This window comes from Gobio gobio (genome assembly GCF_949357685.1).
Source record: "Gobio gobio genome assembly, chromosome: 15".
In the NCBI taxonomy this organism is placed as follows: Eukaryota; Metazoa; Chordata; class Actinopteri; order Cypriniformes; family Gobionidae; genus Gobio; species Gobio gobio.
The window spans coordinates 23540467-23566213 of record NC_137108.1 but is presented as its reverse complement, the minus strand read 5'-3'; the positions used below and the strand labels follow the sequence as shown (position 1 = coordinate 23566213).

General features: G+C 38.0%; 1 protein-coding gene across 1 annotated transcript in view; it reads right to left on the bottom strand.

The window, feature by feature from the left end:
• Positions 1 to 22716, bottom strand: part of cacng8b (calcium channel, voltage-dependent, gamma subunit 8b) — a 49374-nt gene extending 26658 nt beyond the window's left edge. Inside the window, exon 1 of the mRNA XM_079836946.1 lies at positions 22247 to 22716. The gene's annotated coding sequence lies outside the window, so the exon portion shown is untranslated. The remainder of the gene's footprint in view (positions 1 to 22246) is intronic.
• Positions 22717 to 25747: the final 3031 nt, after the last annotated feature.

Sequence of the window (25747 nt, the reverse complement as noted above, 5' to 3'; positions counted from 1 at the left end):
CAAGCACTATTCAACCGACGCGAATGAGACGAGTGACAGGAGGCGGGTGTGTGTCAATCTGGTGTGAATTCGCCATCAGAGAGAAGCTCAAGTGAATGAATCTAGTTGGTTCTTGCACGTCAAGCAAGCATGCTTCAGCTTCTGTTTATCATAACTGATGTGTGCATTGATGTTTATATGTGAATAAAAGCATAAATTAAATCTGTTCATCACAGAAAGCTATCGAGTCTCTTCAGAAAATTTGGACTAAACTAAAATGCATGTGATTAGTTTTACGATCTCTTTGTGAACTTTATGAAACGTCAAGGACCACATTGCGTAGCTGTCAATGGAGGGACAGTAAAATATCTTAATTTGTGTTTCTAAGATGAGCAAAAGTCTTATGAGTTTGGAGCGAAATGAGGGTGAGTAAGTCATGATAGAATTTTCATTTTTGGGTGAACTATCTCTTTAAATATCTTTACAGTCAATTTTGAAAAATGTAATGCATCCTTGCTTAAAAGTCCCATGGCATGAAATTTTCATTTTATGAGGTTTTTCAACATTAATATGAGTTCCCCTAGCCTGAATATTGTCCCCAAGTGGATAGAAATGTTGATCGGTGTAAACCCGAGTTCTGGCTGTCTCTCTCTGCCCTTGAGAAAATGACAGGCCAGACTAGCCAATCCTGAAGTCTCCTGTTATGAAGTCAAAACAGGAAAGGTTACCTCCCTTTCCTCCGCCCAGAGAATTTGGCACGCCCAAGCGAGCGCTATATTTGTTTGTCCTCCAGAGATCATGGCTTTTAAACGAGCGAGGCATGCCAGTTGCTCAGTGTTTGGATGTACAAATGAAAACAGAAGTCTTTTTTCAGTTCCTTCTGATCTGTGATCAGTGATTTCTTATGTGTAGCTAATTATTTATAATTCTTGCACACGCTGCGGCTTCTCTCTCTCCCGACAGAACAGTGTTTTCGTGTTTTCTATCTTGTGAGTCAGTGTTTTTGTACGTCCTCGTCGCGTCAATCAGTTCTAAAATGTGCATACAGTCGTTTCTGCTCAACATCAGCAGACTCACATCTCTTTAGAGATAAACCTCACGCACGCCGAAGCTCGGGCTGCACTGGCCGGTCGGCCTTCAACATCACCGACCCCCAGTACTGCATCTGGCCCACAGTGGAGGCGCCAAACGCGGCACGAGATTAAGCAGACGGGAGGTAAGCGTGAGCGTATCCGGGCTAGCCAGCCTAGCCCCACAATAAACTGGATTACATTCGATTGCTGCTGTTGTGTCTTTGTTTGCGCTGTGTACTCAATGCGCGTCACTGACACTTTTCATATGATAGGAACATATCTAAAAATAATGCTATAATCAACACTTACTCGTAACTCGTTCATCTCGACAGCTGTAATGGTACTTTGCGTGTGTTACAAAGTTGGTAATAAGGATGAAGACGAACTCGGTGTGACTGGGACTCGTGTTTATTCAGAACTCTCAGATACAAACACAATAACCTCGCGCTGACAGCGCTCTCATAACTCAGTAGTTACTATAAATAACTTTGTTAGCAAATCGCTCCATCTCTGGTACATTAGTGATGTCCGGTTCGCGAACAAATCATTCTTTTGAACTGTTTTTTTTTAGTGAACCGATTCAGTTCACCAAATCGGACTGAATCGTTATAAACGGTTCGCTTCTCCAGTCAGCCCTGATTTACTAAAGTTACTAACTTTCTGACATGAGTGACAGCCCCTCCGACTAGAAATAAACTAATAACCTGAAGTATATGCTGTAACTACAACAGTTCACTGAACTGAGACGAGCTGAGAACTGATGTGAAGTGAACTCAGGTCCATCCGTCTCTCTGGCAGCAGCTCGTGCCTGTAGTGTTAATTTCGTCAGACGAGACGAGACTAAATATGTTCGTTAACGACCTTTTTTTCCATGACGAAGACGAGACGATGACGAGACTGCACCAATGTCCAAAAACACTGACTAAGACTAAATTAACATAAATTATTGTTGAAGAAAAAGGACGAGACTAAAATGTTTTGCATAAAATAAAAAATAAGATAAAATCTCTCTTCATTTTCGTCTACAATTGTCTCTACTTTTTCATCATGAGATGAATATTCAGCTGTTCAAAATATTCCGAAAGAGTTCCCGCTGTTGCTCGAGTAGGTTACAGGTCTCTCATACTCCTCCTGTCATCTCGCGGGGGTACGCGTGGTCACGTGGTTCCCGGAGCGATCAACACTTCTAGCGCTGTGTCAGTGTATGTGAATGGCTTAAGCCGCGCAAGTTACACAACAGCTTCACTATACAGGTGTTTGCAGCAATTTTTGGTAAACCGTACAGCATAGTGTGCGTCAGCCACATTTACAGTATCATTTTATTAGGGAGAGTGGTAGAGATGCAACATTTTTAACATTAATATTAATGTTTTTCTTGTATTTAACCCTCAGGTATTCCTTACTAATTAAGTCACACTTATACTCATTGGTGGTCAAATGTGACCATACACCTTAACTATTTTAAAAATAAATAGCCTATATTTTAATTCAATAATATTTATTGAATATTTTGAGGAGATCTTTTGGTACTAAATACTATTTGTGCAATACTTATGGTCCATTAATGACCACTTAAAATATTTTTCTTCTAATATTTGTATTATTTATATTACAATTAGTGTGTTAATTAAGGTTAAAATAGAGAATTCCACTGCAAAGAGGTAAATTAGAGCCATTTTGTGGCTGGAAAAATACAAAAATTCACTTGTAATGCCATTACCCACTGGGTGCCTGTATGGCTCTTTAATAATACACATGTAGTCTAGTTGCTCAAAAAAGTATTGCAGATCATAACTGCTAACTTATTTGTGAAATTTTGAAATGTTAATAATAGTGAATAGTAAAGAATGCAAGCAAATATAATATAACCCCAAAAAAGTGTAAAAAACGTATTGTTCCTTATATGTACAGTAGGCTATATACATATGAATTCATACTGAATCAAGATCGAAATCAATATTTGTGCCCATCGTCTCATGAGCTAATGCTGATTTTAGGCATCCATGCTGTAAATCAACCAGTTAGCTATGGTGTTGTTGCACATTATGCAGGTTATATATATTTTATGTAACTTATTTTGCCACAAAATATATTGAGTTTTCCTTTGACTAAAGCTAGACTAAAATGACTAGACTTTTGGTCGACTAAAACTTGACTAAGATACCTTGAGTTGTCTTTTGACTAAAACTAGACTAAAATGACAAGACTTTTAGTCGACTAAAACTTGACTAACAAAAAAAGATATGTGAATGACTAAATATGACTAAAACTAACAAGGACATTTGGCACAAGACTAAGACTAAGACTAAATTAAAAATAGGTGACAAAATTAACACTACGTGCCTGGGTGCCTCGTAGACCTCGTTAAACCACGCCCCCTCCGTTCATTTCAAATGCAAAGATGTCAGCCAATCACAACAGTGGGTGTTTTTACTGAAGTCTCACAGCAGACACGCCTCTTGAAACAGGGCATTCAGCCAGAGGGCAAACATCAGTATTGAAAAAATGCCTTTTATTTCTAAATTATGACATTTTATGATGTAAAAATCATACTAACAATATAAGTACACCTCAGGAAACATTATAAAATAATAGAAAAAATGCCATGCAATGGGACCTTTAATACAATTATTAATTCTTCTTTTAAATCTTACAGACCCTAAACTTTTGAATGGTACTGTACATTACAGCAGTAATTCTTCACTGGTGGGTCAAAACTCCAAAATGGGGTCTCATGGGATTGTTCTCATGTTCTCATAGCGTTGTAGATGGTAGAGAAAACAATGATACTGCAAAAAATAGAATGCACCTATATACAGTAACAGTGTAGAGTGTAGCAAAACATTTATAAATAAATATAAATGAATAAGGCACTCAATCAAACTACTCTATATGATTTCATATACAATGCTAAGGTACAATGTGTTTTGTGCAAATAATTATTGGCTGCACACAACATGAAACCATACAATTTCGAGAGATATCTACAAACAATAAATAACAGTAATGTTGCATATTCTAATGTATCCTATGCAGTTCCTCATAATATCTTTTTAATGTTTTGTTTTAAAGGCACAATATGTAATTTTCGGCGCTAGAGGTCGCTTATTCAAAACAAAGGCAAAGCTTAACAACATGAATGAGCATGGATTCAGGGGAGATGTCGTCTTCACTTCCACCGATGGAAAGGAATCAGACGGATTTGGATTTTCAGAAATCATGTTCATGGATGAGCCAATGGTCAGAAGCCGTGGGAGCGAAACGAGGCCGCTGGAGTGAATGGAGAGACACCTGCGATTAGGGATGGGCAACAGTGGTCGAGTAATCGAGTACTCGAACGTGACAGCGATCATCGATCATGAGAACGATGATCGCCCTGAAAAAAAAATATTTGTCTCTTTTTTATTGGTTATTGCGTCGTTTTGCGCTGTACCAGAGGTCTGATTGGTTAGCGTTATACAGCACGCCTCCAGAGTCCAGACCGCGGCGAAATAAAGTGAAACTGAGGCGTGCACTGCAATGATGTCTGGAATCACTGTGATCATTGAATGGTTAGTGCAAGATGTGCAGCGCCAATCTGTCATAGCCTATAGCATTATAATGAGAACACGATGGAAATTAGAATGCTGTAAATGATCTGTGCTTAGTTCCCCGTGTATCAGCTGATCCACAGAGAAACTAGCAAGAAGCGCGTGAAGTTCATGTGCGCATTCGCGTCCTTTTCTGCAGATGCACGTTGTAAGATTACTTTTATGTTGTCTATCTGGTTAATCTAATATAAGAAGCGTTTGGTTGAGCTTAATAGGCTAGCAAAGCGCTGCCGTTATACCGGCTGTTGTTCATTCTCTTCAGTTTCAGCTCAAACGCATATTTCATGATCGACATGATGGTTTAGAGACAGTCAACTTCTTTTTAGATAGGCTATTTCTTTCTCAGAATCATTGATATTAGTAATGCAGCAGTGCTATACTGTTCTCGTATTTTTTAACATTAGACCTAGTTTATTTAAAGTTGTTTTTCGTTATGAGTTCGAAAACGCGCAGTGATGTCTGTAAACGCTTCGATCATGAATAATAAAATTAAGTGCATGATGTGCAGAGTCAATCTGTCAAAGCATTATAATGAGAACAGGATTTTAATAAAATGTTGTTTCTGTGTGCTTTCTTTGTCCGTGTATCAGCGTTGTTAAGGGAACCGCGCATTCAAAATGTTCTGTTTCAAACCCTTCGCCTGTAAAATCTAGCACGCTGAAGTTCACGTGCGCATTCACGTCCTTTTGTGTTGATTTATGTCGTAATAGGTTCATAATAATCTTCATATTAATATTGATATATGGTGCGTTTGGTTGAGTTAATTAACCAGCTAGCAAGCTCTGCAGGGTGGTGTTATTTCACAGTTTCAGCTCAAAGGCAATGCTCGATATTACTGACATGGTTATTTGAGACAGTCATTTTATAAAGATGTTTCTTTTTCAAAGACATTTATGCATCATAATCTAGCAGTTATTTTTTGTTTTATATGTTCATGTTTTCATATACCTGTTTTCATGTCACGTTTGTATTTGTCACAACCTTTTTCATAACAGCTTTAATTATCTCAATGACGGACATGCCCCGCCCCCGAGTACTCGAGTACTCGTTTTTGAAACCTATCGATGATCGAAATGAGAAATTGACAAAAATGCCCATCCCTACCTGTGATACACACTGGTCTCGAGTCCAGCAGAACTTTTATCATGCGCTGCAGTCAGCAGCAGCATATTAATAAAAACTGGATTGTTTTAATAAGTGACATGCAATTAATTTTAAAATAAATTGTAAAGTATCCAAACAGTTGCTTACCTGTCTAATAAAACACATATATTAAAGTGTCTTTGGCGATTCCATAGTTTCTACGAAATCGTGGGTAACTCGGATATGGCATCATTGACAAGCCAAGCAATGACACGGTCCGTGACATGGTTAAAATAACTTAATCTGGATTAAACATTGTTGGAAATGTTTGGGATAATGTACACAAGTCAACAAAACATATAATATTGTTCTAGTGGTTTTTGGATATTTTAATCTAAAAATCTTGCACATTGTGCCTTTAAGGACATTTTGGATAAATCCAACAAAAACAACAACTGAGAACCACTGCATAATAGCATTCACAACATCATAGATATATAACAAAATATAATTATTTCCTCAAAAGAAGATGAATTATATTCCTCCCACAAACACTAAAAGTGTTACTGATTAATAACAGGCCATCATCATGACTGCCCAGAAAGCCAGCACGAACTCAACAGCCCTGGGGCGTTCAACTCCACCTCTGCAGGCCACAGAAACATTAACTGAGGCTGTATGAAATACACTGTTCTTCTATATGTCAAACTAATCAGCCTGAGAGTCACTCAGAAGACAGTCAGCAGCTTTGAGTGTCTGTTTCTGTCTGATGGCTCTGCTATGTTTAAAACTGAAGTAGGCAAAAAAAAGAGCTTCAAACCGAGAACCACACATAACACATCTTACGAAGCAGATCGCCTCTGTTTCCAAAAACTGCCACGTTCTATCGCAGTAAATAAACATATGGCTTGGCAGACCACAAAAATCACATATTTATTTACTTCTATTTATAATCACACAAGGACAAGAAGAAAAAAAAACAGCAGAGCTCTCGTTCTCATGAGACGGTCACGTAATCAGCTACACTGGTGCTTCCATTCATAACTTCAGTTATTGCAGCCATGCGAGAATTGATTTGCAAGGCTTGGGGGGAGGGGGAAAAAAGTGACACAAAATAACTAATTTCCACCATCATTACTTTCTCACCACCATACATTCGACATGTCAATGTGTACGTCAAGTAACCGATCAAAATTACAGACAATTAATACACCATTCTGACAAATCATGTCATGACTGTGAAAGGCGAAGCCGTAATTATGGGAAACGCGTCCAATTATTATGACTCGTGAATCAAAATAATTAGCACATAAGTCCCTGCTGCAATCATGACAAAGAGCGTCAATTATGACCTCCTTTGCGTCGCTCGCAAGAGAGGGAGAACGAGCATGAGACAGAGCAGACGGGGAGAGAATGGACAGAGCAAAAGCAATATAATCATGGAGAGTGCGTATGACATCAAACAAAAGCAAGCGCACTGAAGTTTGAAATACCTTTTGTGCAAGGAAACACTTGAATGATTCACTTTGAAAAGGGAATAGCATTATACATCAAATGAATGCAATGAATGAAACACTAGCTTCACCTTTCTGTTTGGATGAATTTAGCTCTACTGCAGCATCATCGTCATGCTGAGGGTGTGAGACCGCACTGAGCTGAGAGATGACATCGCTAATGAAGGATTAGACTATAACACCTGAGCTCTCATGCACTCCTCTCGTTCACACACACCCCTTATAACACCCCTCACATTCCCACTACTCTTCTTGACTGTGGTCATATGAAACACCCTCTTTCTGCCAGCCTCACCTCATGTGCTCAAATTGTGGACATTGTGTATGTCCTACTTACACTATCCGCACAAAATGACCGATGTGTGTAGTCACATGTCTTCTGATTGAATATTGAAACATCATGTTCCTATAGCTTGAACAGTAGAGCACAGCACTAAGGCCATGTGTTCGATTCAATGCATGACCTGATCAAATGTACAGTTCTGTTCAAAGGTCTGGTGGTTTTGAAAAAAGTCTCTTTTTTCACCAATGCTGCCTTTATTTGATCAAACATACAGTAAAAACGGTAATATTGTGAAATATGATTACATTTTAAAAGAAATGTTTTCTATTTTATTATAGTTTATTCCTGTGATGAATCTGTGATTTGCTGCTAAATAAACATTTCTTACTATTATAACATATGAAAATGTTGTACTGCTTAATATTTTTGTGGAAACTCTTCAGGATTCTTTGATGAATAGAAAGTTCGAAAGAACAGCATAAAATAAGAAATCTTGAGTAACATTATAAATGTCTTTACTGTCACTATTGATGACAATTTAATGCATACCTACTCAATAAAAGTATTAAATCTTACCACAAACCTTTGAACAGTTTAGTATTATGAAATGCAATGCATATCACTAATATTAAAAGTGTCTGCCAAATGTGAAAGATTATTTGCTACTGCATTCTGACATTTTAATTGTATTTACTCATTTAATTAGTAAAGGTAATTCATTTTAGGCTAGTCTTGCATGTCCTTAACTAAATAGCATTAAGTCTAGTTCCCACTCCAGCTTATTCTGGCTGACTTATTCTAATCAAAACTAAGAGTGCAAGGCGAGAATTACCAATATATTTGGTCTAAAACATTCATCTTTAAAAATTATTTCGGTAAAATCTGTGATTATGAATAATTATGTCTGTAATAATTATTTATAACATATTTATTAACATTGATCAGCCCTACTTTCCTACTACTACTACTACTATCAGATGTGTTTGCAATGATTTGTTTTGTGTGTACATACTCATTGTTCATTAATTTTACCATGGTGAATAGGAGAGCATGAAATATTAAAAAGTTCCAAGCAAATGCAACTGCAAAAATTGTGTGTGAACGTCAAAGATAGTAGGAAGACGGCTTTAGACTGGAACAGCATTTGGGGGAGCTACCAACCAAAGTTTGCGTTGCTGTTTAAGAGCAGGTTTGCCTGAAATAGAATATACCAAAATATTATGTGGCTTCTCAACAAATAGAAAGAACTGGAGAAAAACCAGGAAATGTGTAGACAGATTCTACACTGTAAAATCCAACAGTGATTCTAACTAACACTTTTTAGTTAACTTTACTTAATGTCTTAACTTAATTGTAAAAATCTAGCAATCTGAACTATTCACATTAGGGCTGTGCGATATTGAAGAAAAATGCGATATGCGATATCCTTGTTTAATAATGCGATATTCCATATGCGATGCGATATTGCTTTAAGTGTGTAAAATCAATTTCTTTCCCCAACTGATATCTTTCGCTTTAAGCATAACCGACTGTGTTTACATGAATACTCATCAAGACATAACTGTGTGTGTATTTGACAGTTCAAGTGTGTAACAAGACACGAAAAAAAGAACGGCTTGTGTGCACATTTCGGTGTGTGTGTCAGGCAGCACGAGACTGCAAGGAGTTGTTTTTCGCAAGTTATTGCGTTTAATAACTCTTTTTAACGTCAATCAAGTCACATAAGTAACAGTCGTGTGCCCAGTCTATTCTCTGCTATATGCGTCAACCTAAAACGTACACTTTTCACAATGTTGAAGTAGCCTATTAAAATCATTCAGATATTGCGTACCCTTGCGATATGCATATTGCGATATGTACATTTGCGATATTTCGATATATTGCGCAGCCCTAATTCACTTACTATTCCTTGTTTACTCAGAAAACCCAAATTAAGATTAATTGATTGGTTTGAGTGCCATTTTGTCAAGCAAAGAAAACAAAAAACAAAATACTCACCATTATGGTGATCGGTGTTCACTTTGGTTGGGCACTTGGAACATATTATTATAACTCTCTTTCTATTGATGCAGCGATGCAACAAGAAATCACAGTTACTTGGTTTCAAAGAGAAGTAATAAATAGGTTTCTTTTTAAACCTTTTAAGCCTTTTATTCACCTTTTAGAATTAATCTATGTAATATTTCCCTTTATGTCATATAACGATCTTTTACTATTTATTGCTAACACTTACGTCATAAACACCTGTGAAACTTTCAATTGGGTTGATATAATCCCTCTATATTTGTAACAATATCTTGCAGTTGATCATGCTTTAGTGAGTCACACATAGACTTCAGTATTCAGCATGCAAAACACAACAATAGTAATAAGTAATAAGTAAGCCTAAAATTAGATTTTACAGGTTATGATCATATATGTTCTCCCTCCAAATACAGGAAATACATTAATACAGACATGAAATCTGCAATGTTGATGGTGGATATCTAGTTAACTTTATATTAAAGCGATAGTTCACCCAAAAAGGAAAATTCTGTCATTAATTACTCACCCTCATGTCATTCCAAACCAAATTAAGATCTTTTTAATGAAATCCAAGAGCTTTCAGGCCACTCCATAGACAGCTATTTACAACGTAAACTGCGTAGGAGACATTGTTTGTTTTTGCACACAAAAAGTATTCTCGTCGCTTCATAAAATTAAGGTTGAACCACTGGAGTCACATGAACTATTTCTAACAATGATTTTACTTTTCTGGACCTTAAAAAGGGATAATTAAATAGCTGTCTATGGAGGGGTCAGAGAGCTCTCGGATTTCATCAAAAATATCTTCATTTGTGTTCCAAAGATGAACGAAGGTCTTACAGGGTTTGGAACGACATGAGGGTGAGTAATTAATGACAGAATTTTCACTTTTGGGTGAACTATCCCTTTAAGTGACTCGTACAAAACTTTGAATATCTTTTAAGTTTTAATGCCACTAACCTAGTAAACTTTGGAAACTCCAGTGATTATTTCATCCTTGTAACTAAAAAGTGACATTGTTTTAAGATGGACTGATCACAAAACCTTACTGCCCTTTCTCTCTGAAATTGTGTAAAAACAGCCAATCAGATTCGAGCTTGCCAGAGAAAGGGCAGGCATAGCATCTGATGCTGAGAGATGCCAATCTTATACTACGTTTCAAAGTAATCGGATTGCTTTTCTTTTTACACTACACAACTGTGTCGTCGCCAGTGGTGGAAATGGCCAAGATTCTCTGGGGGGACCATAGATGTGGACATATTTTATATTTTTAAACCATAGATGCAGAAAATCCCACTATAGTTTGGAGTTTGGAGTTTGGAGGCTATTACGTGGATAAAATCCTCTCATTTTAAACTGGAACTTTGTTCCCCCAATAATTGATCATTCAAATGGAACGTCACTCACGTGAACTGTTCACACAAATAGACCTCTTAGAAGAAAGATGAGGATGAGGAGTTCATTTCAGATCATGTTTCCCCTCAAAGACTGAACTCTGTGCTGAATCTTTAATTAGTCATTTAGCTGACATATTTATTCAAAGTGACTTACGGTATACTTTTTGTTACATGGACCGTCTCCCTCAAGCAATCTTTAGTTAAAGTGCTCAAGAGCACAATAGTGATAGTTCATGGATCGCCTCTTTCTCTTACCAGCCAAGCTCTACACCATCAGCTGACATTATGAAGGAAAGAATGTGTAACTCTGTGAGAAGAGCTGTGATGATGGGCCAGCAGGCAGAACATTTATCAGATTTGCATAATATCAATATGCATAGACATGTCAGGCTTTCAAGAAGAGGTCACCTTAAAGATTCAAATTCAAGAGTCAGAACACAGCACAGAGCACAGGATCACTAATGGTCTAACAATATCAGCTATTTAAGCCCCACAAGAACACAGTAAACAGCATTCATGCACTGATCTACTGCTATTTATTAAATGAATCACACGTGATTGAAAATGATTCAATTGATCCAGTAGATTCATTCAAAAATACCCCCATAATACATCAACACTATTCTTAAACTGACAAGCATACATTTGACCATATACACTACTGTTTAAAAGTTTGGAGCCATAGCGATTAAAAAAAAGAAGAAATTAATACTTTCTTTAGCAAGGACGCATTAAATTGATCAACAGGGACGGTAACCCTTTTAAGTTGTTTTAAAAGATTGCTACAAAAGATTTCAAATAAATGCCGTTCTTTTTAACTTTTTTACTCATCAAAGAATCATAGTTTTCACAAAAATATTAAGCAGGAAACTTTTTAACATTGTTAAAAAAAAATATGAAATGTTTCTTGAGCACCAAATCAGCATATTAGAATGATTTCTGAAGGATCATGTGACACTGTAATGAGTAATGATGCTGAAAATTCAGCTTCAGCCATATACTAAAATAGAAAAAAGTTATTGTAAATTGCAATAACAAAGGTTTTACTGTAATATTGATAAAACAAATGCAGCCTCGGTGAGAGCTTCTTTCAACAACATTCAAAATCTTACCAACCCCAAACATTTGAGTGTATATATGTATGTAATATCAACACCACACGTGGCTAAGACATTTACAATATCAAACAACTGTCTTAAACAAAACCAAATTAAACATTTAGATTAAAGGTGCAGTCTGTAAGATTTGCCTTTTTGTTGCCATCTCTGTTTGAAACCTGCAATTGCAGGTCTTTACGTGGGTTGTGCATCGGCACGGCTCCTCAGCACGGCGGATGAATCTAATGTTTTGAGGAGTATGTGTGACTGGTTGTCAGTCACTGCACCTGTGTAGATATTCACTGTACATCCGAATCACAGATTGTACCTCTTAGAAGTATGACCAAAATAAGAATTTTCTCCGGAAAACGTCATCTGAACAAGTAAGTAACATGTCTGCCATGTTTGTTCTGACCAACTGAGAAAAAAAAGCATCACAATAAATCGTGCTACCAACGGTGATTAATTCAATTCAAATTTTGTTTATAAAGCACATTTAAAATCAACCTGAGTTAGCCAAACGTGCTGTACATTGAGAAGATATATGCCTAAGAACACATACAAATTACAAACAATTAAAAGCACAAGAAAAAATATGTGTTTTTAACATGGATTTAAATTCGGCCAATGTAGAAGCAGTTCTGACGGGTAGTGGCAGGTTGTTCCACAGCTTAGGGCCCGCTACTGTTGCAGGCGAGATCGTGGTACCACCAAGAGACGACCATTTTGGGATCTAAGGGATCGTGAAGGATTGTACGTGATAATCAGGTCGGAGAGATTTTTGGGAGATAAATTATTGAGAGCTTTATAGACGAATAACCAAATCTTGTAGTCGATACGGTATGGGACTGGTAGCCAGTGCAATGTAAAATTGGTGTAATATGGTTTCGTTTGGTCATTTTGGACCATTTGAAGGCAAGAGATGGAAGACAGAGGTAACCCAGAGTACAAAGAATTACTGTAATCAAGCCGAGTTGATATGAAAGCATGAATTACCGTTTCAAAACTTTTCCTGCTTAAGAAAGGTTTGACTTTGGCTAATCGGCGAATATGATAAAAAATAAACTGGTACTAACTATGGTGTTAATTTGTTTGTCTAGTTTAAGACCATTTTCTAGGTGAAATCCTAGATCTCTAACATTAGAAGTGATGTAAGGAGTTAGAGTGCCGAAGTCATTTGAGTCTTCGTCTGGGTGCTCTTTTGGCCCAAATTCAATAATTTGGGTTTTGTCGTCATTAAAGGGGTGGTAAACCACGATTTCACTATTCTAACTTTAGCTAGCGTGTAATGTTGCTGCTTGAGCATAAACAACATCTGCAAAGTTACAACGTTCAAAGTTTAAAGCAAAGGGAGATTTTTGCTTTTAAAGAAATCCATTTCTAAGGACTACAGCAAACGGCCAGCAGGCGACTACAGACATTCCTCCAGGGTTGGTGACATCACCAGGCTCAATATTTACATAAACCCCTCCTCCGTGAATATTATATAAGGGGGGGTGAGGCCATTTTGTATCGCTGTTGTTGTGGTATAGTGGTAGGCTACAGGCAGGAGTGGTGTTGCTGCAATGCCGACGAAACACTGTTATTTTCATCCGGATTGCAGGTCTGGGGATGGGCGTTTAACATACAGCATGTTATATGCATGTGTTTGAGACAGAGGGGAACAGGTCTCAGATATATGCTGCCCATCATAAAGCACGAGACAGACAGGGTCGGAGGAGAAGACTGGAAAATGTGACATAATGGACAATATTCGTCCGTTGCAATTCATGAGCGGTTCAGTGTGAATCCTGCTGCACATTTCACGGAGGAAAACATCCACAATCTTCGCAAGTTCAATGCCGGATTTGCACAACGTCAGATGCGCGAGACAAACACTGCCTGTGCGTGGATGCACGACGCGCACGCTGCACATTTCACGGAGGAAAACATCCACAATCTTCGCGAGTTCAATGCAGGATTTGCACCACGGCTTGTCCTGAAAGCTGGATTTACAAACAGAAGCTGTTTACGGGCCACAACCTGTAAGTCTGTTTTATTTTTCGTCGATGTGTTTTCCTGTAATAGGTTAACTGTACGTTGTAGCAAGGAAGTAAACAGATGACAACGCTGTTCTGCAAACCAGTCTGTTAAATGCTCATTCATACTTAACGTTATCCGACGAACACCTATCGTTACAAACACCTAACGTTAAAATCTCAACAGCGAACTTGGCATTAGTGTAAATGATTCTTTGATTAGAGCTTTTATGTATTGTTTATCTACAGGCATGCTAAACATGGTTCTGTGTGTGATTTGGCTAACTTACTAGTAAAGCCAGTGTTTAGTGTTCGTTTTGGGTTAATAGTTCTTGCCACAGATATTTGGCTATAATCGTTCTAAAAATACAAAAGTGCCATTCAGTAGCGATCACTATAGATCCGCAGTCTTTACTCTTGAGGACTGAACAGGTTCTGCTAGATTATCTTCACTAAAATGTTCTGGGTCTGATTCAGGCTCAGATTGGTATGGTTTTATTGACGCCATCGTTTCTAATACTGACCAAAGCACAGTCTACCGGTAAGGGGCGTGGCGTTTCCGATAAACGTGCACTGCGGTTAGCGAATCACAACACACTGGGCCAGCTAACCAATCTGAGCCCACTGCGTATTTTTGAGGGACTGGCTTCATAGAACCCGGAAAGCATCAGACCGTTTTACAAGGAGGGACAGAGCAGTGTAGAATAAAAGTCAAATATATGAAAAATAATGCCTTTTTTTATTTTTAACGAAGCATGAACACGTTACAGTGCACCCCACAAACACAATCAAGCCTTCAAAAGAATGTGTTTTACCACCCCTTTAAGTAGCATGAAATTATTTGACTCATATCATATCAAACCGTGCATATTATTATTATTATTGTTATACTTCGTTCTCAAATTGTTAACAAAACCAGTACTGCGTGACTACGTGTATTTAGTGTATTAGCGTTACCTGTAGATTTAAATTTCTGGAAAGTCTAATATTTTGCTTTTGACTACGGGTGAATCTCCAGTTGTCACTGATGATTGTCATTTGGACCTTTCTGGATTAGAACCCTCCATCAAAATGATATGTTTTTATTATTCCAGCTGCTGTGAGAAAAGGCTATAAATGATTCGACACCTGCATCATCCTCACATGCTATACAAGCCGGACTCCTTCTTTACGTGACCTAATGACGCAAAGACGAACAGCTGCATGCTCGAATTTCCCAAGTATAGGTCTCTGCAGGTTAGTGATAGGAGTTACTAGATCAGTGGGCGAGGCCATAAACAGAGGGCGTTTTTCACTGCGTTACCTGATTTGTCCACGTCACAGTGTGGGTAGGGTTTAGGGGTGTGAATCGTAGAGGTGGACAAAGTACACAACTTACTTGAGTAAAAGTAAAAGTACTATTGGTTAAATATTACTCCATTACAAGTGAAAGTTGTAAAGATAGATTTTTACTTAAGTTAAAGTACAGAAGTACTTGCTTTTAAAAGTACTTAAAGCTACACTGTGTGATATTTTCCCCCATCTAGCGGTGAAAAGGTAAATGACCATCAAGTGTATATTAGTTTCTGTTCCTCTCAATTCCGATTTCGTTTTAACTCCTACGGTGGCCGATTTAGTCCAAGATTAACATGGCTTCCAGTTCGACCTCGTCCACATTCGACACGGTGCCAATGTACTTTCAAGATGGAGGGGCAACATGGCGACCGGCATTCGAACCCCTCACCCGTATGTATTTTCAATGGCATATTATAAACTTACAAGAATACTTTATTACTTGAAAGAAGTAAATATACATTAATGAGCACATATATTTTTGAAAGAACTAAGAAAGAGCTAAGAATCAACTAAAAAAGTCACAAAGTGTAGCTTTAAGTATCAAAAGTAAAAGTAAACGCATTATTTTATTATTGTTGCATTGTTGTATGAATGCACGCTGTTCCATCATGGTTGTTTAAGCCAGTCATGCTCCATCTGACATGCTAGCATACCTTGAACTCATTTATACACTTGTTTAAAAGTTACAAAGCTCTTATCAAAGTCAGAATCATACTAGAAAAGAAAGGTTTCTACATTGTGTTTATTTGACAGGATTATGTAAAAACATATTTCTGAAAGGACTTCAGTTAACATTATTATCCCAACTACGTTTTTGCATGCTAACTAACATCATTGTCGAACGTTACCTATGCGTTAGCGTTGTATCCACAAGGCTATGGTAACTTGGTGGGTAAATCTATAAAAATAATTTGACCAACCATACTTAATGCCAGTGTTAATTTTGACAGCAAATTTTGATTTAGTTTTAGTCAGTCTTTTAACTATAACATTTTAGGCATCTGAATTGTTTTAGTTTTAGTCTAGTTTTAATTAACTATAATACAATTTTAGTAGATTCAATAGACTAAAATTCAGTACTTGTGGTCTGGCGTCTGAGAGGCAGCTTTCAGTGCACTTTTGTGTCGTTGCACTTTTTCAAACTTATCCACGTCTGGTCTTCTGAATTTTAACTTTTAAGTATGACCATGGTTGCGCGCGCAATATCTGGGAACAACCACATTCTATTTTGCCATCAATTGATTGGTGTTCAAAAAATAAGTGAGTGATTACTGAGGCTGTCTGCAAAAAAAAAAAACGAATCACGTTTTAAAGAAGAATACAAATCATCCACTGACTTTCAAAGTGGCTACGACTTTCTACTTCGAGGGCCTTGATATAAATGTAGTGGAGTAAAAAAGGAAAGTACAGATACTCAAAAAGTGTACTAATGTACAGTACTCAAGTAAACATACTTAGTTATTGTCCACATCTGGAATCGGGCTAAGGTAATATAGTATAATAGATCGTTTTAAACACTGGTTGGTTATATATTTGCTCAAAAATTGATTTTGGATCATTTTAACTAAAAAAAAATTACGGACTGCAGCTTTAATTAAATACACATCCCCTCGCATTCAGACAACACAACCAAGCACATCTAGGCTTTATTCCCCACCATAGAATATATCACACCTGCACTCACATCTGTTTAAGGCCAGAGTTTTTAAACCTGTCCTGGAGCACTCCCAGCACTACACATGTTGTGTATCTCTCTTATCTGACACACCCACTTCAGGGCTATGTTCAAAATCACCCCCTATTCACTATTCCCTACAGTATTACTCCACTAATATAATCCACTTGAAGGAGTGAACAAAACGAGTGTGTTAATTCGGACACTGCAGTGCGCTGGAAGGTCTGCCGCTTTTGCCTAGTTTGTGCTTGTTGTTTAATAATCATTTGAAACTTAGCAAACTGGCAGCTCCAGTAGTAATGAAAAGATTTATCTTGAACTCTCATACCTGTATGATATTACGCTGTAGTCACATTGGACCAAAGGTTTGGAAAATGAATGGGTGGATGGATGATTCAGCTGTGGGCGCCATCTTCTGGCAAGACGCAGGAATTATTGCAGTGCATTGTGGGATTGAATGAGTGCACTCGATAACGTCCAATATGGTTTCGGATACCAATGGCTGTCCCCTCAAATAGTACCGTATTTAAGTGTATAGGAGGGGGGGGGGGGGGTTCAGACAATCAATTTGCCTACTTATACAATGATCTAAAAGTATGTACTCTTTTTGTGAAGAAAAAGTACATACTTTTGAGTGTGTAGCAGAAGAGTAGGCAAGCTTTGGGACATACTACTTCGTCATTTTTAACGGACAGCTCTGTTGCTTACACTCTAAAAAAAAAAAGGTTCTATATGGCACCAAAAATGGTTCTTCGTCGTAATCATAGAGGAACCACTTTTGGTGCTATATAGCACCATATCTTAACATGTTTTGTATATGGTAGCGTTGCTATATAGCACCTTAGTCAAAGAACCGGTGAAGAACCTCTGAAGAACCGCTGAAGAACCACTGAAGCACCAAAATTGGTGCTATATAGCACTTAAAAAGGTTCCCCCATGATTACGAGCCAAGAACCAATTTTGGTGCCATATAGAACCTAAAGTGTAGTTACACCGTTTAAACTGCCCTGTCAATCATCTCGTCACAGTTCAAATCCTCCACATTCAATTGTATTTCATTTCCTACCGTAACAGAGAAAATTGTAGTAGCACGTTGATCTGCCAGTCGTGGGTCTTTCATGCGGAGATTGTCCTCATGTGTTCGCAATTTAAATATAATGATGCATTTAAAAGTTAATGGCCAAATGTATCATTACAAAAGTTCACAATGCTGTTGCAGATTAAATATAATGTGGATAATATTAAAGAAATATATTTCCGTAGATACTGATAATTATTCACTCAATCCCCTTTATCTAAACCTTTCTACTTAACGGTCAGACTCACACATTCGTCGTGTTTGTAGTTTTTTAACACTTTTTATCCGCATTTGTAGTTCTAATCCTCTTCCTAATCGAATGGTCTACTATTTCGAATACTCAAAACAGTAGACCATCTGGGTATCTTTGGAATACTCATTTGGGACGTACTACGATTTGGGACATACTAATTCTATTTTCGAATACTATTTAGGACGGATAGTATGCGAATTGGGACGCGCCGCAGGTCTGGCAGTCTCTACTAATGAGCTGAGGAGTTGAATCAGGTGTGTTAGATGAGGGAACATCGAAAATGTACAGTGCTGGAGGTGCTCCAGGACAGGTTTGAAACCCCTTGTTTTAGGTTTTTGTATGAGTGGTAGAGTAGCAGGCAGTATAGCAGACAGGTATGCTGAAGAAGCTCAGGTGCTTCTTTTATTTCAGTAAAGTTCTCTTCATATAAACTTCAGAATCAGACATAAAGACCGTAAGGCAGTTGCTCAATAAACGATGAACAATAATATAGTTCCAGTTATGCAGCTGTATCTGTGAAGAATCTCGAAGAAAGAGAGAGCGAGTGAGGATATTCATTTTGTTTGCTTAACCTGGATGTCCATATCTCCTCCCACAAGAAATGTACAGTAAATTTACATTTAAACAAGCGGCATTACCTTCTTAATTCCTTTTGAGATCCAGACAAAGAATGTATAAACTGACTGAATGAATCACCTTCTCTTGCTTACAGCTGGCTATAGGTTCTGTTTGATGACTATGCATGAAGCTAACAAGTGATCACAGTATGTCTCTTGCACTCTGTCGCGTCTGTATTTAAGGTAGAGGATTCTCATTCCATGAAAGTTTCGGTCCCAGTTGGGACCGATGAAAGGGAGAGTTAATTATCACAGCTCTGAGGACAATCCAAAAGCCTCAATCGGTGTGTATGAGGCCATGTGTAATCTGCTCAGTTTGATTCCACACTAAATTAGAATCTGACAATTCCGTTCAAAAGTTTGGGGTAAGATTTTTTATGTTTTTTAAAAGGGTTAGGATTATTTGATCAAAAATTCAGTAAAAACTTGAATATTGTGAAATATTACTAAAATGATAAAATAACTTTTATATATTAATATACTTTAAATGTAATGTATTCTTCCATCATTACTCTTCTGTGTCACATGATCCTTCAGAAATCATTCTAATTAACTAATTTGGTACTCAAGAAACATTTCTTATTATTATCAATATTAGAAATGGCTGTGCTGCTTAAAAGTTCTGTGGAAAACAACATGATGATTCCTTGATGAATACAAAACAAGCATTTATTTGACTTTTTTTTTTTGTTGGAACAATGTAAATGTCTTTACTGTCAATTTTGATCAATTTAATGTGCCATTTCTTACTGACCCCAAACTTCAAATGGCAGTGTATATTATATTATAGTATATATCACACGACACATAATGATTATGCTCTGCTAGATCCAATTGATTGCATACTGATGGCAGATTTCTATGTAGGATTGAAATTTCAAATGCTTCAAGAACTCTCAAAAATGTTTCTTTATTACATATCACTATTGTCATCAACTGCTGGAAAAAGAGATCAGTCATCTGTGCCAAAAATGGTTTAAAATTAGTACTATTGCATCATTGCACTAGGGTAAAAGTAAGCACACCGCAAACAGATGTTGCCTGATTCATCTGATGTCACTGTCTGTTAAAAAGCCACACTAATAAAAACCATGAACAGGACCTTAACTGCACTGGCCATGAACAGTCTACATATGAACAATAGCTTCTAAATCTGCTTTAACCATCACTGATGTAGGTTGTGAGAAAAACTCACAACCGGTGTTGTTGTGTGGACGCAGCTTCGCTATAGACAACATTGATCGGGGGTATGAGGGGTCAGTTCACTCCACTTTGTTTGTCTGCTGCAGTATGGCTGTTTTAAAAGCTGTATTGGTCTAGAGGGAAAAAAACAAGTGTGCCTGGGAAAGTGTCACGGCTAAAACACAACGTGCACTTCATGGGATGGCATAGCGAAGAGAAACCAATTGCTATAACAATCCATGATCATATTTCACTATTTATCGTGTTTTTCACCAAAACCATCTGTCATTTGTGTCTGAAGCACTACAGCTGCAGGACTCCTTATTTTTACAATTATTATCTTTAAATTATACAGAGATTAAAGGAGATAGTCTCAGTCAGGGGTCCGCTCTTAAATAATTGCAAAAAGGCCGTCCGCTGGGGGTTCTTTTCCTTTGTTGTATTGTGAAATGTTCCTGTATAGATCGTGGGAAAATGGTGTTGGTACAGCAATGCTGACACAGGACTCTTCAGAGTATTACATAATTATGATCCCAGGAGACGCAATCTGCTTAAACAGAATCCACCAAAGGAGAGCGATACAACCTGAGCCCTGACCAGGTGCTTTCTTTCATTAAAACATTTCTGTGTGGTCATAGGCCATGTGAACGGTGGAGGTACATCTTAGGCTTCCTGTGAGCACACACACACACACACACACACACACGACCATGCTGATTAAGGTTTCTGTGCCAAAGCCAGGCACTGTCATCACTAGCTTGTGCCGTGTGATTTTTAACTGCTATGATTCATTCATTTTTTCACAGTATATCATACAAAATGACACTGAATTGGAGACATATTGCAACTTGTAAACTGGGCAGGTGAAATGAAAGTGCAGATAAGCAATATTGCCACACATTCATAATGCGAGTTGACAGGATTCCGGCGCAAGTTGCCAGAATGTTGCTGTTAAAATACAGTGACAATGTTACAGGCATTATTGGGATGTCATTTTTAGTGACAGTATACTTTACACTTTGTATATATATATATATATATATATATATATATATATATATATATATATATATATATATATATATATATATATATAGCTTTTTAGTATAATGTAACAGAGTGGTACAGTGTAGGCCACATGATGTCTTAGAGTTCATGAACACTGTAAAATACAACACTAAAAATGAATTTAAAAAAACTACTGCATTACAGTATCTTACAGCATTTGACAGTATCGTTGTATTTTCTTAAAATGGGCACATAACTTACAGTTAACCAATTAAAAAGATTTGAAGCATTTTTAACATCCAGGAGCCTTTATGTACGCCTTTATCGTCTATCAGTGTGACCAGTGCATCTTTTCCTTCGAAAATTGCCTAATGCTGAAATAGAGGCCTCCTGACAGCAAAAGCCATGTTCCTAAGGTCACATGATGTGATTGAAAAGCATGGATCAAACATGCACGAGCAGGGCTGTGAAAAGGTCCACGCTCGTGATCAGTGAGATCAGATAAACGGTCAGGGTGAAGTGTGGGAGTTGACAGGGGGAGGCTGGGCGCTGATGCGAGCCGCAGTGCATTCATTAGAGGAGACCTCCACCGACACCGAAAATGGACGCCTTCTCTAAAAAAGCCCTTCATTCTCGCTTCTAAAAGCTAAACGGACAGGATGTGTCCAATGGGCCACAACGGACTTGTTCTAGAAGTATATCAGTGTGTTTGTTTCATCGAGCTCCAGATAAGAGGAGTTTATGCTGCACATGCATAATGAATGCGAGGATGCGCTTGCAGATCCACTATGAAGACGATTCCATCATGTATCATATTTTCCCCGGTCGGTTTGATTTGGCAAACATTTGCCGTGACAACCAAACGCAGGCGAAGAGCTTTGAGAAAATCGACAGCTGAGCTTGCAAGCTTGCAATTTGGCATCAATTGACCGCTCTTTACATTCCACATGGACACACACATGCAAACGGAAACATCCAAACATCCCCCAAAATCGCGAGCACACACGCAGACTAGAGAAAATGTGAGATTATTGCTTACCAGTGTAGTTTGTCTCCTGTTTGAATACCGTCGCGCTCCCAAAGAGGAAGACGAGGAAAGATAATTGCATATCAAGAGAAATGGACTGTAAACGAGTTAGCAAAGAAAAGAATGGCGGGGTTTGCTCGTCTCGGGGACTGACGCTTTTAAAATGTCGTCAAATAATAATAATTAAAAAAAAAAACAAGTTACAAATGTGAATCTCTCTCAAGACAGATAGTATATAGGAGAGATATTCAACGCGCACACGTCCCCACGTCACTCGAGCACGGATTTGTCTAGAGCGCGTGTAGCCAATGCGTGTGCGCGACTGCGTCTCCCCCGCCCGCGCCGCAACCCTTCGCTCGCTCTATCCGTCCCTTTACTTACCCCCTGTGTGTGTGTGTGTGTGTGTGTGTGTGTGTGTGTGTGTGTGTGTGTGTGTGTGTGTGTGTGTGTGTGTGTGTGTGTGTGTGTGTGTTTGTGTGTGTGTGTGTGTGTGTGAGAGAGAGAGAGAGAGAGAGAGAGAGAGAGAGAGAGAGAGAGAGAGAGAGAGAGAGAGAGAGAGAGAGAGAGAGAGAGAGAGAGAGAGAGAGAGAGAGAGAGAGAGAGAGTCGTAAGCAACTTGTCGCATACCAAATCCTGGCAGACCAGACGAAATATTCGCGCCATTGTGCTTTTGAAATTGAAGCCTTTTTCCCCGACCACCGTCACACACAAACACCATCTCCTGGGACAGATCATTCACAATGTAGGCACTAGAGCCTAAGTGTAGGCCTATTATATTATTGGTATTATTACACACACACACACACACACACACACACACACACACACACACACACACACACACACACACACACACACACACACACACACACACGTGTGTAATAATACCAATATAATAATACCAATTGACCTTGTGGGTACAACTTATAAATAATAACGAAATTATGTTTTTTGTTTTTGGAAAATCTAAAATAGTAGACAGTTTTCTGTGATGGGTGGGTTTATGGCTAGTATGGTTAGTGTAGGTGGATAGAATATATGGTTTGTACAGTATAAAAATCAGTACGCCTATGTTATGTCCCCATAAAACATGGAAACCTTACCTGCATTTTGGGGACTAAATGTCCCCACCAGGACAGAACAATGTGAAATCGCACACATGTGCCAATCTTACATGCACATAATTTCACATACTTCACAGCAGTTGAATATTCCTTTGGAATCAGCATATACCAAAAAAACTAAAATGTATTTCAATATTTTCTCTTGTGGAAATGTAAGTTCTCTTGCCTTTATTTTATTTTTTGCATTTTGCACAATGATTTAATTCATATATTTTCCTTGACTACATTAAAAAAGAACCCAATGAACTGCAAAATGTAGGTTATGAGATTCTTGTATGTGTCTGTATGTTGATTTCATGATCACTTGTAATGTTTGTATAAATAATAAAATAAATATTTCCTTTATAAATTCAATAAATCGTACCTGACTTCTGACAACTCTCCAATCTAATCTAATATCACCAATAATTTCATTTTCTTGGACATGCACAGAAATAAAATATAATTTATTATATTAATCAATAATAATCCTAATAACCCTAATCCGTTAATGACAATATGTAGTAATATTGTACATGATATTTACATAATCGTAATATGACCATACGCGCAAAAATCTAAATAACGTTTGAGTGAAAATGTTAAAATGCGACAAGGTTTGTGTGAGGTTAGGTTTAGGGGATAGAAAATATATTTAGCACAAGAAGGCAATGGAAAGTCCCCACCATAAACATGCTCGACATATTTTCCTCGTTGGTTTTTGCCTTTGCAGGAGATAAGAGAATCAGGCATCTTGGAGATGATGTTAGTACCGCACTGCTAATGAATGCAATGTTATCCAGCCTGAGAAAGAGCACTGAGTTCCGCAGAGGGGGAGAGAGAGAGAGAGAGAGAGAGAGAGAGAGAGAGAGAGAGAGAGAGAGAGAGAGAGAGAGAGAGAGAGAGACGGAGAGGGGGGTGTATGGAGGGAGGGGAGTGAAAATGGCAGGTTGACTGCGACAGATGCCTCAAAATTGGCTTTGAGCGGGTGAGAGTCTATTTCTTATGCTTTCTGTCGTTTAAAAGACCAATAATCACACACACACACACACACACACACACACACACACACACACACACACACACACACACACACACACACTCTCTCTCTCTCTCTCTCTCTCTCTCTCTCTCTCTGTGTATGTGTGGACGTGGATAAAATAATCTGAGGTTGAGTATAGAGTGAAAGCGTGATTCATGTGAAAAAGACTAGTCCCAGTTTTGGACCAAGGAAGGTTTTTTTTTTTGAGAGCCTGCCATTGGTCTAGTCTCGTGCGAGCGCATGACGTTGCCAAGATATATTCCTCATTAAGCAGACTGTCAAATGACCAAACTCAGACATCTGCATAGTTGTACAGTGAACTACGACCTTCAAAGGTTTTCTCGATAGATATTCATGTTCATTTTCTCTCTCCACCTCTCACACACATGGAGCAGGGAATGGCTAATGCTGGGTGACAGCTCTTTCATGCAGTAATGTTGGTGAAAAGAGAGCTATATCCAACTCTTGACTGACACACACGGGCAGTCTCCCCCACCCCCTCATATAAGCACACACTGACACACATACTCTATTAGCTGTTGCATTGAGACCAAGCAAATACGTGCGCGCGCACAAGTGAAACACCTTTACGAAAGAAATTACTGAAATGCGACTGTTATGACATCCTACTCAAACACAAATATGCAGAGATAGAAATAGAAAGAGAGAGGGGGAGAGAGAGAGAGGGAGTTTTAATCAATTGGACTGCACGCTTCCCTGAGGCAATGGAACGATGAACCGCAGAGCAGAGAAGCACTTAACAGTCCCAGTGCGGAAAATACACACGCTTATATACACACATTCACATTGTTCTATCGTTGAAAGCTGTGTAAGTTAAAAAAAAAACATATATATATATAATAAAATACATTAACTATTTCATTGTAGTGCAGGGACAACTATAAGTAAGCTATTACCTCAATTTCTTTGTGGCCCGATAAAACATTTCTATACCAAACAGCTCGACACAGCAAATGTTGGCTCCAACAAACACTTGAGTTTGGGGCGGGGCTATATGCGTTTTCGACAAATAGAACAAAAGGTGTTCAGGAAACTTGTTTGAAAACGATCATTCTATCTGTAATTCTGTTTGTTGCCGCTAGGGCCACAGGATCAGTGCTTATTGTAATGCTTAAATTTACCCGTCATATCACACCCCTTCTCAACACACATACAAACAAACACAAAACATACTAATGATGTAATAATAGTGGTGGATTACCTAACCTATTTTTAGCTGTCATTCTTTATATTCATTCACATTACATAGACCTACAGCACGTTTAGCAATAAAACCTTGTTTGGAACATATGACTGTGTTCAAAACATTTATAGATTTTTTTTGTTGTTGCTGCATGGTCTTGAAAA